We start from the raw sequence: 16,941 nt of genomic DNA, 5'->3' as shown, positions 1-16,941 counted from the left end.
ATAGCAAATAGGATCAATGAAATGGAGGAAATGATGAAATTAGAATTTAAAGCAGAAATTCAAAAGATGTCTCAAGAATTTAACAAATTTAAAGACAAAATGACCAAATATTTTGACACATTAAAGCAAGAATTTGCAGCCCTCAAAGATCTAAAAAATACAGTAGAATCCCTCAGTAACAGAATGGAGCAGGCAGAAGAAAGAATCTCAGACATTGAAGACAAAGCTTTTGAATGCTCCCAAACACTCAAAGAGGAAAAAAGTGGCCAACAAAAATGGATCATTCCACGAATGAATTAATAAACTGTGGTATATGTACACCATGGAATATTATGCAGCCTTAAAGAAAGATGGAGACTTTATGTCTTTCATGTTTACATGGATGGAGCTGGAACATATTCTTCTTAGTAAAGTATCTCAAGAATGGAAGAAAAAGTACCCAATGTACTCAGACCTACTATGAAACTAATTTAGGGTTTTCACATGAAATCTATAACCCAGTTACAACCTAAGAATAGGGGGGAGGGGGAAAGGGAGGGGAGGGAGAGGGGAGGTGGGTAGAGGGAAGGTGTACAGTGGTGCATCTTACAAGGGTATATGTGAAACTTGGTAAACAGTCTGTAAAGCTAGTGAATGATGCCCCATGAGTATATCAATGTACACAGCTATGATTTAATAAAAAAAAACAAAACGGATCATTCTCTCAGAGAGCTCTGGGATAATTTGAAGAGGTCTAATATTCGCCTTACAGGAATACCTAAAAGTGATGAGGTTGCTGCAAAGAATCAGATGTTTTGCTTCATGAAATAATTAAAGAGAATTTTCCAGACATGCCCAGAGATTCTGAAATTCAGGTAGTAGACAGTTTCAGAACACAGGCATGACTCAACCCAAATAAAAATTCTCATAGACACATTATAATTAATTTCACTGAAGTTAATATGAAGGAGAAAATTCTGAAAGCTGTGAGAAGTAAGAAAACCATTACATACAGGGGGAAGAGCATTAGAATTCAAGCATTCAAGCTAGAAGAGGGTGGTCATCAAACTTTAATCTCCTTAAACAAAATAACTTTCAACCCACAATCCTGTATCCAGCTAAACTGAGTTTCATCTATGATGGAGAAATTAAATACTTTAATGACATTCACATGTTGAAGAAATTTGCCATAACTAAACCAGCTCTTCAGGATATTCTCAGACCTATCCTTCATGATGAACAATAAAATTCTCCACCACCAAAGTAAAATCACTCAGAAACTTTTGATCAAATTCTAACTTCCATAGTGGCAAAAGGATTAAAAATGTCCACTGGACTTTCAAAAAACTTGATACCCAAAACCTTGTTGGGTTTATCATTACTCTCAATTAATGTGAATGGCTTAAATTGCCCTCTAAAGAGACACAAGTTGGCTGACTGCATACAAAAACTCAGGCCAGACATCTGTTGCATTCAAGAATTGCACCTTACCTTAAAAGATAAATATAGACTCAGGGTGAAGGAATGGTCATCTATAATTCAGGCAAATGGAAATCAGAAAAAAGCAGGTGTTGCAATTGTGTTTGCAGATACAATAGGTTTTAAACCAATCAAAGTAAGAAAAGACAATGATGCTCACTTCTTATTTGTTAAGGGCAACACACAACATGATGAGATTTCAATTATCAACATCTATGCACCCAACCAGAATGTGCCTCAATTTATAAGAGAAACTCTAACGGACATGAGCAAATTGATTTCTCCCAGCACCATAATTGCTGGAGACTTTAACACTCCTCTGGCAATGTTGGATAGATCCTCAAAAAAGAAGCTAAGCAAAGAAATTTTAGAATTAATTTTAACCATTCAACATTTGCATCTAATAAACATCTATAGAACATTTCATCCTAACAAAACTGAATACACATTCTTCTCATCAGCCCATGGATCATCCTCCAAAATTGATCACATATTAGGTCACAAGTCTAACCTCAGCAAATTTAAAAAAATAGAAATCATTCCTTGTATTTTCTCGGACCACCATGGAATAAAAGTTGAACTCAGTAACAACAGGAATCTCCACATGCATACAAAAACATTGAAACTAAATAACCTCATGCTAAATGATAGCTGGGTCATAGACAAGATTAAGAAGGAAATAACCAAATTTTTGGAACAAAACAATAATGAAGAAACGAACCTCTGGGATACAGCAAAGGCAGTCCTAAGAGGAAAATTTATAGCATTGCAAGCCTTCCTCAAGAGAACAAAAAAAGAGGAAGTCAATAACTTAATGGGTCATCTCAAGCAACTGGAAAAGGAAGAACCTTCCAACTCTAAACCCAACAGAAGAAAAGAAATAACTAAAATTAGACCAGAACTTAATGAAATTGAAAACAAAAGAATCATACAACAGATCAACCAAAGAGTTGGTTTTTAGAAAAGGTCAATGAAATAGATAAATTGTTAGCTAACCTAACCAGAAGAGTAAAATCCCTGAATTCATCAATCAGAAATGATAAAGGCCAAATAACAACGGACTCCTCAGAAATTCAGCAGATCCTTAATAAATACTACATAAAACTCTACTCTCAGAAGTATGAAAATCTGAAGGAAATAGATCAATACGTGGAAACATGTCACCCTCTCACACAGCCAGAAAGAAGTGGAAATGTTGAACCTATAACAAGCTCTGAAATAGAATCAACTATAAAAAATCTCCCCAGAAAGAAAAGCCCGGGACCAGATGGCTCCACATCAGAATTCTACCAAACCTTTAAAGAGGAACTATATTACTTATTCTTTTCCAAAACATAGAAGAAGAAGAAATACTTCCCAACTCATTCTATGAAGCAAATATCACCCTGATACCCAAACCACGAAAAGACCCAACAAGAAAAGAAAATTATAGACCAATATCTCTAATGAATATTGATGCAAAAATATTCAATAAGATCCTAGCAAACAGACTTCAACAACACATCAAACAAATCATACACCACAACCAGTTGGGTTTCATCCCAGGGTCCCAAGGATGGTTGAATATATGTAAATCCATCCATAAATATAATACACCACATAAACAAATTAAAAAACAAAGACCATATGATTCTTTCAATTGATGCAGAAAAAGCTTTTGACAATACCCAGCATCCTTTCTTGATCAGAACGCTTAAGAAAATAGGTATAGAAGGAACATTTCTTAAACTGATAGAGGCCATCTACAGCAAACCAATAGTGAATGGAGTAAAATTGAAAACATTTCCACTCAGATCAGGAACCAGGCAATGTCTCCATTGCTTTTTAACATTGTAATGAAAGTCTTAGCCACCACAATTAGGCAAGAAAAGTCAATCAAGGGGTTATGATTGGTATATTTGGAAAACCCCAGGGAACCAACTGCTAAACTCCTAGAAGTGATCAAGGAATATAGTAACGTCTCAGGATACAAAATTAACACTCGTAAATCTGTAGCCTTTATATACACCAACAATAATCAAGGGGAAAAAACAATCAGATTCTATTCCCTTTACAATAGTCCCAAAGAAGATGAAATATCTGGGAGTGTATCTAAGGACATGAAAGATCTCTATAAAGAGAACTATGAAACTCTGAGAAAAGAAATAGCTGAAGATGTTAACAAATGGAAAAATATACTATGCTCAAGGCTGGGAAAAATCAACACTGTTAAAATGTCTATACCACCTAAAGCAATTTACAGATTTAACATGATCCCTATTAAAGCACCTCTCTCATATTTTAAAGACCTGGAAAAATTAGTACTTCGTTTTATATGGAAATGGAAAAAGCCTCAAATAGCCAAGACATTACTCAGAAATAAAAATAAATCGGGAGGAATCATGCTTCCAGACTTCAGACTTTATTACAAATCAATAGTGATCAAAACAGCATGGTACTGGCACAAAGAGAGGTAGATATATGGAACAGAATTGAAGACCAAGAAGTGAACCCAGACACTTACCATCATTTGATTTCAATAAGCCTATTAAAAATATAAATTGTTAGGAAGATTCCCTATTCAATAAATGGTGCTGGATGAATTGGCTGGCAACTTGTTAGAAGACTGAAACTGGACCCACACCTTTCTCCTCTAACAAAAATTGGCTCTCACTGGTTAAAGGACTTAAAAAGACAAGAAACTATAAATATTCTTAGAGACAGTGCAGGGAAAACACTTGAGAAAATTGGCCTGGGAGAATACTTCATGAGGAAGACACCCCAGGCAATTGAAACAGCATCAAAAATACATTACTGGGACCTGAACAAATTAAAAAGCTTCTGCACTACCAAGAACACACTAAGTAAAGCAAATAGACAGCCCTCAGAATGGGAGAGGATTTTTGCAAGTTATCTTTCTGACAAAGGTCTAGTAACCAGAATCCACAGAAAACTCAATACTAAGAAAAAAACAAGTGATCCCATTTCATGGTGGGTAAGAGACATGAACAGAAGCTTCTCTGAAGAAGACAGGTGCATGGCCTACAGACACATGAAAAATGCTCATCATCTTTAATCATCAGAGAAATGCAAACCAAAACCACTCTGAGATACTCCAGTAAGAGTAGCCCACATCACAAAATTCCAAAACAATAGATGTTGGCGTGGATGTGGAGAAAAGGGAACACTTTTGCCCTGCTGGTAGGAATGCAAGCTAGTATGTTCCTTCCTTCCAGATCCAAATGTAGACCTCAGAGATCCAAATGTAGACCTGCCGTTTGATCCTGCAATTCCTCTACTAGGACCAAAATCATTTGGCAATAAAGATATTTGCACCAGATTGTTCATTGCATCTCAATTCATAATTGCCAAGTCATGGAAGAAGCCCAAGTGCCCATCGACCCATGAATGGATTAATAAATTGTGGTATATGGATACCATGGAATATTATTCAGCAGTAAAATGGGCATAAATGTATTTCTGATCTATGTACAAAAGAATAAAAAAATAAAATTATGGGCGGCACCTGTGGCTCAGTTAGTAAGGTGCTGGCCCCATATACCTAGGGTGGCGGGTTCAAACCCGGCCCCGGCTGAATGCAACTAAAAAATAGCTGGGCGTTGTGGCAGGCGCCTGTAGTCCCAGCTACTTGGGAGGCTGAGGCAAGAGAATTGCCTAAGCCCAGGAGTTGGAGGTTGCTGTGAGCTGTGTGATGCCATGGCACTCTACCGAGGGCCATAAAGTGAGACTCTGTCTCTACAAAAAAAAAATAATAAATAAATAAATAAAAATAAATAAAATTATAATAAAAAGAATGTACTTTAGGAAGATGGCAAAAAGATAATTTAAAAATACAAGATAAATAAAAATAAAGATTAAAAATACAATAAAAAGATTTTACAAAGTTCATCTGACTGCAGAAAGGAATGGTAAGGAAATAAATTGGCACAAATTAAAACAAATAATAACTGCAGAGAGCACATCTAAAAGAGATAATGGCTATTTTGGTGATTACAGAAAATATAGAAAAAAATACTTGAATCCTTTATCATGAGAGGAACATCCAACGGCAGAACTCCAAGTCACACTCTTTCCTGGCTCAGTCAATTAAGGTCTTGCAGCTCCTGTGCCACAGCCAAGAGGTTACCTAAGGATGAACCAAAAGCACCTTTCTGGGATGGTTGTTCTAGGAGATAGAGTAGAAGATTGGAGTTAGCAAGAGAAAAGAAATAGCAAAGATCAGAGGACTAAATGAAATAGAGACAAAGGCGAAAAAACCCACAAAGGATCAACAAAATGAAAAGTTGTTTCTTCAAAAATGTAAACAAAATTCTTAAACCACTAGTTAGACTAACCAAGAAAAGACAAGAGAAGATTCAAGTGAACACAGTCAGAAATGGAAAGGGAGACATTGCAGCTGGTAGCACAGGAATACAAAAGATCAAAGACTATTATGAACAACTATAGAACTATGTGCTTACAAACTGGGAAACCTAGAGAAACAGGTGAATTACTAATAATATATCCCAAGCTTTAAGCAGGAAGAACTAGAACTCCTGGGTAGACCAATAACAAGTGATAACACACAATCAGTAATAAAAAATCTTATGGGTGGCGCCTGTGGCTCAAGGAGTAGGGCGCCGGTCCATTATACCGGAGGTGGCGTGTTCAAACCCAGCCCTGGCCAAAAACCACAAAAAAAAAAAAAAAAATCTTACAATGAAATAAACGCCCAGATGGGCTAATGCCAAATTCTAGCAGATTTGCAGAAAACTGGTGCCAATCCTACTGAAACTGTTCCAAAAGATCAAGAAGAGGGGAACTTATTCTATGAAGCTAGTACTACCTTGATACCAAAGCCAGGAAAAGATGCAACCAAAAAGACTACAGACCCATAACTTTGATGAACCTAGATACAAAAATCCCTAATAAAATACTAGCAAACCAAATCCAACAGCACATCAAAGGATAAGTCACCATAATCAAGTGGGTTTCATCCCAAGGATGCAAGGATGGTTCAATATTTGCAAGGTTGACCACATAACTAGAGTTAAAAACAAAAACTGTATGATCATTTCAACACATGCAGAAAAAGCATTCAATATAATCCAGCATCCCTTCACAATAAAAACCCTCAAAAACTCAGGACAGAAGTAGCACATGTGAAAATAATAAAAGGCATATATAACAAAACCACAGCCAACATGATACTGAAGAAAAGTTGAAAACATTACCCCTAAATCCTAGAATATCCACTCTCACCACTCCTATTTCACAGAGTAGTGGAAGTCCTAGCTATGGCAATCAGGCAAGGGAAAAATAAAAAAAGCGGGGGGGGGGGAACCTACAAATTGGAAAAGAGGAAGTCAAATTATCTGTTTACTGATGATATGACCTGGCCTTATACTTATTATTTAAATAGCCCCAAGGACTCCATTAAAAGACACCTTGATTTGGTAAATAAATTCAGCCAAGTCTCAGGATATAAAATCAATGTACAAAAGTCAATAGCATTTCTATACACCAGCAATAACCAAGCTGAGAATAAAAGTAAAAACTCAATCCCATTTACAAGAGCTGAAATAAATAAATAAATAAATACTCAGGAATAAATTTAATCAAAGAGGTGGAAGATCTCCGCAAAGTACAAATTACTGATGAAAGAAATAGGTGAAACAAAGAAATAGAAAAAATCTCATAATCATGAATGAGAAGAATTAATATTGTTAAAATAACAATACTTTCCGAAACCATCCAGAGATTCAATTGCTATCAAATTACCAACATTTTTCACAGAATTAGGAAAAACTATCCTAAAATTCATACGAAACCAAAAAGGAGCATGAATAGTCAAAGCCATCTTTCAACAAAAAGAACAAAACTGAAGGTATTACATTATCTGACTTCAAATTGTGCTATGAGACCAGAACAGCATGGTCCTGGCATAAAATCAAGGGAATGGAATAGAGAACCAAGAAATAAAACCATACACCTACAACTAACTGGGACAAAAGCAGACAAAAAAATGCATGGGAAAAAGGCACACAACAAATGAGAAAATTAGCCACATGTCGAAGAATGAAACTGGATATCTCTCTCTCTCTCTCTCCATACACAAAAATTAGCGCCTGTAGTCCCAGCTACTCGGGAGGCTGAGGCAAGAGAATCGCTTCAGCCCAGGAGTTGGAGGTTGCTGTGAGCTGTGTGACACCATGGCACTCTACCGAGGGCGATAAAGTGAATGTCTCTACAAAAAAAAAAACAACACCTAAATTAAATTAATGCCTGAAACAAAATGCTAGAAGAAAACCTAGAAAAGACTCTTCTGCATATTTTCTATGTGGCGTCATTTAAAAGTTTAGAGGGACTGACTGAAACCATCTACCATCCAGAGCATGTCACCATGCCAAACACTTTGAGGTTCTTTTGGCAAAGACGATAAGGAGAATGGATGCAGCCCAATAATATCTGCCACATATTTATAATGGGTTATAAACTTCCATTGCACTGAGATCAAGGCATTGATTAATTATGTATGCTTTTTTTTTCTTTAGCTCTCATGTGAAGGTTTGCTAAGACCAGACCACCCTGGACAAGGCAATTAAATGGAACCTCCTTTTGCATAGTTTCTTCCACCAGAGATATGTCTTGGAGAATGGCCCAATGAGCTTCATAAAAATGTTACAAAATAACTCCATTTGGAACACAATTCCTTGCAAACTATACAACAAGCAGCTCAAGCATTGGGAGGGCTAAACTGTTTCCTGTTGTTTTCTTTGCCATCTTCCAGCATCTGAGACCAGAGTTACCAGAGAAAAGTTCCTGTGCCATACTACCTGCTTCTCCTGGGGAAAGCTGAATCTGCTTTGATAATAACTTTATATTATCTTGGAGACTGGGGTGCTCTGGGAATGGAATGCTGTAAACATGTACACAGACAGAAATACGATATCAGGACCCGGGTGCAAACCATACTGCCGGTTATAGGTGTAGGGGGTCAAACTTCTACTCCCACTGAGGTCATGCACATTACAGCAATACAGTTGGCACACCAGCTTAGGAGCACATGTGCATTGATGTTCGTTGCGTCAGCGAGAGTGTTGAGAGAGTTACATGTACGATGAGAACAGATATTCTCTGTTATAGACGGCACTGGGAGAGACGCTGAATTGTGTGTAAGAAAGAACTTCCAGATAAAATTTCTGAAACTCAAGGCGTTGTGTAATTTGGGAATCATCTATAGTGGGTAGCTCCGCAACCGTTCTTGAGGAAAGGAAACTGTTTTTCCCAGTTTCCACTGGAACATGGCTAAACTCCTATTCTCATTAACATTGTGCACGAAGTGACATGGCTTTCGGCACATTAAGGGTCATTGGTGAGGGACTCCTGCATTCATGTTCACCCAGCAGAAATTCCTAGAGAGTTCTATGTGCGATCAGTACAAGTATTCTGCGGAATAGATTGCACTCTGAAACACGCGGATGTGTTTATAAAGAAAGTGCCTATGAACCGTCTGGGAAACAAGGTATTGTGGGATCTAGAAAAGGTATTCATGGGTAGCTCTAAATAACATGACTACAGACAAGAAACTGCTTTTCTCTCCCAGTAGACTACTTCCGCATATAAGCTGGAGCAGTGGCGATCTGATGCATGTACACTAGCAGAAAGGTGAGGTGAGGCCTCGGATCACCCTGGAGAGGATTACTCGATTAATGTACCCTAGCAGAAAGGTGAGGTGAGGACTGGGATTACCAGGTACAGGATTACTCGATGTAGACTTACACAAAGTCAAGGTGAGGACTTGGATCACCCTGGAGAGGATAACGAGCTAGACTTACACCAGCAGAAAGTAGAGTTGAGGACTCGGATTACCCTGAAGAGGATTACAGCCTGGAGGTGAGCACTCAGATCATGCAGCAGAGGATTACTTGATTAATGAACCCCAGCACAAAGGTGACATGACGACTCCGATTACCATAAACAGGATTACTCACTGCCTGAAGACATAGAGAAAGACGAGGTGAGGACTCCCGTTAACCTGGAGAGGATTACTGGATGGAGGTGAGGACTAGGATCACCCTGGAGAGGACAACTGGCTGGAGGTGAGGACTCGGATCACCCGGGAGAGTTTTACTCCCTCTATTCCCGACAGAAGAAATGCTCCACTGAGGAGCACATGTGCATCGAAGTCCCCCCAGTAGGATGGCTGAGATAATTACATGTTGGAAGAAAACAAGGATTCTCAGGTAGACGTTGCACTGCGGAAACACGCTGCATTTTGTCTGAGGAAGAAATTGCGGATGAAATTTCGGGTTGCAAGACGTTGTGGAAGTTTGGAAAGATCTTTCCCGGGTGGCTCTGTCACCCTTTATGAAACGAGGAAACTGTTTTTCCTCGGCAGAAGCATGCTGCTGGTTATCTGGTGGAGCCGGGCTAAACTCTTCTCACTGATAGAATGCACATTGTTCCATGGCTTCCCAGACATTGAGTTACACCAGTGAGGGACTGACATAGACCGATGTTCAATCAGCAGGAATTTTCCCTTATACCTGTGATCGGTACAAATATTCGGAAGAAGAGAGTGCATATCGAAACAAGCGGATGTGTTCATAAAGAAAGTGCCTCTGAACCTTCTGCGAAACAAGTGATTGTGGGATTTAGAAAAAGGTGTATCATTGGTAGCTCTAAATAGCCCGACTTAAGAGAACAAACTGCTTATTTCTGCCAGTAGGCTATGGATCAATAGATTCCGGGGCAGTGGCGAACCGCTGTATGAAGACTTCCAGAATGTCGAGGTGAGGACTCGGATCACCCTGGAGAGGATTACTGGCTGGAGTTGATGACCCGGACTACCCAGGAGAGGATTACTCGTTTAAGGTACCCTAGCAGAAAGGCGACGAGAGGACTCAGATAACCCTGGAGCGGATCACTCGCTGCATGTAGACTTACAGAAAGTCGAGGTGAGGAATCGGATCACCCTGGAGAGGATCGCTCTCGGTTTTCTCCCCTGCAGAAGTGCTCCGGTTGAGGAGCACATGTGCATGGAAGTTCCGCCAAAGGATTGCTGCCATAGTTACATGCTCGATGAAAACAAGGATTCTCAGGTAGGTACTGCACTGTGGAAACAGTCTGCATTTTTCTGCGGAGGACATTGCCGATGAAGCTTCTGGATGCAAGAGGTTGTGGAAGTTTGGAAATATCTTTCCCGGGTAGCTCTGTCACCCTTTATGTAAAGAGGAAAGCGTTTTTCCTCGGCAGAAGAATGCTGCTGGACATGTGGTGGAGCGGGGCTAAACTCTTCTCACTGACATCATGCACGTTTGTCCACGGCTTCCCAGACATTGAGTTACATCAGTGAGGGACTGACATAGACTGATGTTCAATCAGCAAGAATTTTCCGTTGTATCCGTGATCCGTACAAATATTCGGAGGAAGAGAGTGCAAATCGAAAAAGTGCCTATGAACCTCGGGGAAACAAGTGATTGTGGGATTTAGAAAAAGATTTTCATTGGTAGCTCTAAATAGGCCGACTTAAGAGGACAAACTGCTTATTTCTGCCAGTAGGATATGGATCAAGAGAATCCGGGGCAGTGGCGAACTGCTGTATGAAGACTTCCAGAATGTCGAGGTGAGGACTCGGATCACCCTGGAGAGGATTACTAGCTGGAGTTGATGACCCGGACTACCCAGGAGAGGATTACTCGTTTAATGTATCCTAGCAGAAAGGTGACGACAGGACTCAGATAACCCTGGAGCGGATCACTCGCTGCATGTAGACTTACAGAAAGTCGAGGTGAGGAATCGGATCACCCTGGAGAGGATCGCTCTCTGTATTCTCCCGGGAGAAGTGCTCCGGTTGAGGAGCACATGTGCTTGGAAGTTCCGCGAAACGAATGCGGCCATAGTTACACGATCGATGAAAACAGGGATCCTCTGGTGGATATTACACTGTGGAAACACTCTGCATTTTGTCTGCGGAGGACATTGCCGATGAAATTTCTGGATGCAAGACGCTGTGCAAGTTTGGAAACATCTTTCCCTGGTAGCTCTGTCACCCTTTATGAAAAGGGGAAACAGTTTTTCCTCGGCACAAGCATGCTGCCGGTTATCTGATGGAGCGGGGCTAAACTCCTCTTCTCCCTGACATCATGCACGTTGTGCCATCTCTTTCCTGACATTGTTCCATTAGTGAGGGACTCACATAGACTGATGTTCACTGAGCAGGAATTTTCAGAAAGTTATATCTACGATCACCACAGGTATTCGCACGAAGCGATTGCACATCGAAACAAGCAGAAGTGTTTACAAAAGAAAGTGCCTGAGAACCTTCTGGGTAATAATTTATTGTGGGGTTTGGAAAAATTTATTCCTTGGTAGCTCTAAAGAGCACGACTTAGGAGAACGAACTGCTATTTTCTGCCGGTAGGATATGGATGGATAGAACCTGGGGCAGAGGCGAACTGCTACATATGGACTTAACGTCGAGGTGAGGATTCTGGTCCCCCTGGAGAGGATTAACTGGCTGGAGTTGAGGACTCGGGTCACCCGGGAGAGGATTACTCGTTTAATGTACCCTAGAGGAAAGGTGATGTGAGGACTCGGATAACTCTGGAGAGCATTACTGGCTGAATTTACACAAGTAGAAAGTCAAAGTCAGGACTCGGATCACCCTGGAGAGGATTACTTGCTGGAGGTGAGGACTCCCGATCACCCGGGAGAGGATTACTCCCTCTATTCTCCCAAGGAGAAATGCTCCACTGAGGAGCACATGTGCATCGAAGTCCCCCCAGTAGGATGGCTGAGATAATTACATGTTGGAAGAAAACAAGGATTCTCAGGTAGACGTTGCACTGCGGAAACACGCTGCATTTTGTCTGAGGAAGAAATTGCGGATGAAATTTCGGGTTGCAAGACGTTGTGGAAGTTTGGAAAGATCTTTCCCGGGTGGCTCTGTCACCCTTTATGAAACGAGGAAACTGTTTTTCCTCGGCAGACAGTTATCTGGTGGAGCCGGGCTAAACTCTTCTCACTGATAGAATGCACATTGTTCCATGGCTTCCCAGACATTGAGTTACACCAGTGAGGGACTGACATAGACCGATGTTCAATCAGCAGGAATTTTCCCTTATACCTGTGATCGGTACAAATATTCGGAAGAAGAGAGTGCATATCGAAACAAGCGGATGTGTTTATAAAGAAAGTGCCTCTGAACCTTCTGCGAAACAAGTGATTGTGGGATTTAGAAAAAGGTGTATCATTGGTAGCTCTAAATAGCCCGACTTAAGAGAACAAACTGCTTATTTCTGCCAGTAGGCTATGGATCAATAGATTCCGGGGCAGTGGCGAACCGCTGTATGAAGACTTCCAGAATGTCGAGGTGAGGACTCGGATCACCCTGGAGAGGATTACTGGCTGGAGTTGATGACCCGGACTACCCAGGAGAGGATTACTCGTTTAAGGTACCCTAGCAGAAAGGCGACGAGAGGACTCAGATAACCCTGGAGCGGATCACTCGCTGCATGTAGACTTACAGAAAGTCGAGGTGAGGAATCGGATCACCCTGGAGAGGATCGCTCTCGGTTTTCTCCCCTGCAGAAGTGCTCCGGTTGAGGAGCACATGTGCATGGAAGTTCCGCCAAAGGATTGCTGCCATAGTTACATGCTCGATGAAAACAAGGATTCTCAGGTAGGTACTGCACTGTGGAAACAGTCTGCATTTTTCTGCGGAGGACATTGCCGATGAAGCTTCTGGATGCAAGAGGTTGTGGAAGTTTGGAAATATCTTTCCCGGGTAGCTCTGTCACCCTTTATGTAAAGAGGAAAGCGTTTTTCCTCGGCAGAAGAATGCTGCTGGACATGTGGTGGAGCGGGGCTAAACTCTTCTCACTGACATCATGCACGTTTGTCCACGGCTTCCCAGACATTGAGTTACATCAGTGAGGGACTGACATAGACTGATGTTCAATCAGCAAGAATTTTCCGTTGTATCCGTGATCCGTACAAATATTCGGAGGAAGAGAGTGCAAATCGAAAAAGTGCCTATGAACCTCGGGGAAACAAGTGATTGTGGGATTTAGAAAAAGATTTTCATTGGTAGCTCTAAATAGGCCGACTTAAGAGGACAAACTGCTTATTTCTGCCAGTAGGATATGGATCAAGAGAATCCGGGGCAGTGGCGAACTGCTGTATGAAGACTTCCAGAATGTCGAGGTGAGGACTCGGATCACCCTGGAGAGGATTACTAGCTGGAGTTGATGACCCGGACTACCCAGGAGAGGATTACTCGTTTAATGTATCCTAGCAGAAAGGTGACGACAGGACTCAGATAACCCTGGAGCGGATCACTCGCTGCATGTAGACTTACAGAAAGTCGAGGTGAGGAATCGGATCACCCTGGAGAGGATCGCTCTCTGTATTCTCCCGGGAGAAGTGCTCCGGTTGAGGAGCACATGTGCTTGGAAGTTCCGCGAAACGAATGCGGCCATAGTTACACGATCGATGAAAACAGGGATCCTCTGGTGGATATTACACTGTGGAAACACTCTGCATTTTGTCTGCGGAGGACATTGCCGATGAAATTTCTGGATGCAAGACGCTGTGCAAGTTTGGAAACATCTTTCCCTGGTAGCTCTGTCACCCTTTATGAAAAGGGGAAACAGTTTTTCCTCGGCACAAGCATGCTGCCGGTTATCTGATGGAGCGGGGCTAAACTCCTCTTCTCCCTGACATCATGCACGTTGTGCCATCTCTTTCCTGACATTGTTCCATTAGTGAGGGACTCACATAGACTGATGTTCACTGAGCAGGAATTTTCAGAAAGTTATATCTACGATCACCACAGGTATTCGCACGAAGCGATTGCACATCGAAACAAGCAGAAGTGTTTACAAAAGAAAGTGCCTGAGAACCTTCTGGGTAATAATTTATTGTGGGGTTTGGAAAAATTTATTCCTTGGTAGCTCTAAAGAGCACGACTTAGGAGAACGAACTGCTATTTTCTGCCGGTAGGATATGGATGGATAGAACCTGGGGCAGAGGCGAACTGCTACATATGGACTTAACGTCGAGGTGAGGATTCTGGTCCCCCTGGAGAGGATTAACTGGCTGGAGTTGAGGACTCGGGTCACCCGGGAGAGGATTACTCGTTTAATGTACCCTAGAGGAAAGGTGATGTGAGGACTCGGATAACTCTGGAGAGCATTACTGGCTGAATTTACACAAGTAGAAAGTCAAAGTCAGGACTCGGATCACCCTGGAGAGGATTACTTGCTGGAGGTGAGGACTCCCGATCACCCGGGAGAGGATTACTCCCTCTATTCTCCCAAGGAGAAATGCTCCACTGAGGAGCACATGTGCATCGAAGTCCCCCCAGTAGGATGGCTGAGATAATTACATGTTGGAAGAAAACAAGGATTCTCAGGTAGACGTTGCACTGCGGAAACACGCTGCATTTTGTCTGAGGAAGAAATTGCGGATGAAATTTCGGGTTGCAAGACGTTGTGGAAGTTTGGAAAGATCTTTCCCGGGTGGCTCTGTCACCCTTTATGAAACGAGGAAACTGTTTTTCCTCGGCAGACAGTTATCTGGTGGAGCCGGGCTAAACTCTTCTCACTGATAGAATGCACATTGTTCCATGGCTTCCCAGACATTGAGTTACACCAGTGAGGGACTGACATAGACCGATGTTCAATCAGCAGGAATTTTCCCTTATACCTGTGATCGGTACAAATATTCGGAAGAAGAGAGTGCATATCGAAACAAGCGGATGTGTTTATAAAGAAAGTGCCTCTGAACCTTCTGCGAAACAAGTGATTGTGGGATTTAGAAAAAGGTGTATCATTGGTAGCTCTAAATAGCCCGACTTAAGAGAACAAACTGCTTATTTCTGCCAGTAGGCTATGGATCAATAGATTCCGGGGCAGTGGCGAACCGCTGTATGAAGACTTCCAGAATGTCGAGGTGAGGACTCGGATCACCCTGGAGAGGATTACTGGCTGGAGTTGATGACCCGGACTACCCAGGAGAGGATTACTCGTTTAAGGTACCCTAGCAGAAAGGCGACGAGAGGACTCAGATAACCCTGGAGCGGATCACTCGCTGCATGTAGACTTACAGAAAGTCGAGGTGAGGAATCGGATCACCCTGGAGAGGATCGCTCTCGGTTTTCTCCCCTGCAGAAGTGCTCCGGTTGAGGAGCACATGTGCATGGAAGTTCCGCCAAAGGATTGCTGCCATAGTTACATGCTCGATGAAAACAAGGATTCTCAGGTAGGTACTGCACTGTGGAAACAGTCTGCATTTTTCTGCGGAGGACATTGCCGATGAAGCTTCTGGATGCAAGAGGTTGTGGAAGTTTGGAAATATCTTTCCCGGGTAGCTCTGTCACCCTTTATGTAAAGAGAAAGCGTTTTTCCTCGGCAGAAGAATGCTGCTGGACATGTGGTGGAGCGGGGCTAAACTCTTCTCACTGACATCATGCACGTTTGTCCACGGCTTCCCAGACATTGAGTTACATCAGTGAGGGACTGACATAGACTGATGTTCAATCAGCAAGAATTTTCCGTTGTATCCGTGATCCGTACAAATATTCGGAGGAAGAGAGTGCAAATCGAAAAAGTGCCTATGAACCTCGGGGAAACAAGTGATTGTGGGATTTAGAAAAAGATTTTCATTGGTAGCTCTAAATAGGCCGACTTAAGAGGACAAACTGCTTATTTCTGCCAGTAGGATATGGATCAAGAGAATCCGGGGCAGTGGCGAACTGCTGTATGAAGACTTCCAGAATGTCGAGGTGAGGACTCGGATCACCCTGGAGAGGATTACTAGCTGGAGTTGATGACCCGGACTACCCAGGAGAGGATTACTCGTTTAATGTATCCTAGCAGAAAGGTGACGACAGGACTCAGATAACCCTGGAGCGGATCACTCGCTGCATGTAGACTTACAGAAAGTCGAGGTGAGGAATCGGATCACCCTGGAGAGGATCGCTCTCTGTATTCTCCCGGGAGAAGTGCTCCGGTTGAGGAGCACATGTGCTTGGAAGTTCCGCGAAACGAATGCGGCCATAGTTACACGATCGATGAAAACAGGGATCCTCTGGTGGATATTACACTGTGGAAACACTCTGCATTTTGTCTGCGGAGGACATTGCCGATGAAATTTCTGGATGCAAGACGCTGTGCAAGTTTGGAAACATCTTTCCCTGGTAGCTCTGTCACCCTTTATGAAAAGGGGAAACAGTTTTTCCTCGGCACAAGCATGCTGCCGGTTATCTGATGGAGCGGGGCTAAACTCCTCTTCTCCCTGACATCATGCACGTTGTGCCATCTCTTTCCTGACATTGTTCCATTAGTGAGGGACTCACATAGACTGATGTTCACTGAGCAGGAATTTTCAGAAAGTTATATCTACGATCACCACAGGTATTCGCACGAAGCGATTGCACATCGAAACAAGCAGAAGTGTTTACAAAAGAAAGTGCCTGAGAACCTTCTGGGTAATAAT

This window comes from Nycticebus coucang, chromosome 11, assembly GCF_027406575.1.
Source record: "Nycticebus coucang isolate mNycCou1 chromosome 11, mNycCou1.pri, whole genome shotgun sequence".
Taxonomy (NCBI): Eukaryota; Metazoa; Chordata; class Mammalia; order Primates; family Lorisidae; genus Nycticebus; species Nycticebus coucang.
The sequence above is the reverse complement of the archived record's forward strand: the minus strand, read 5'-3'. Positions refer to the sequence as shown.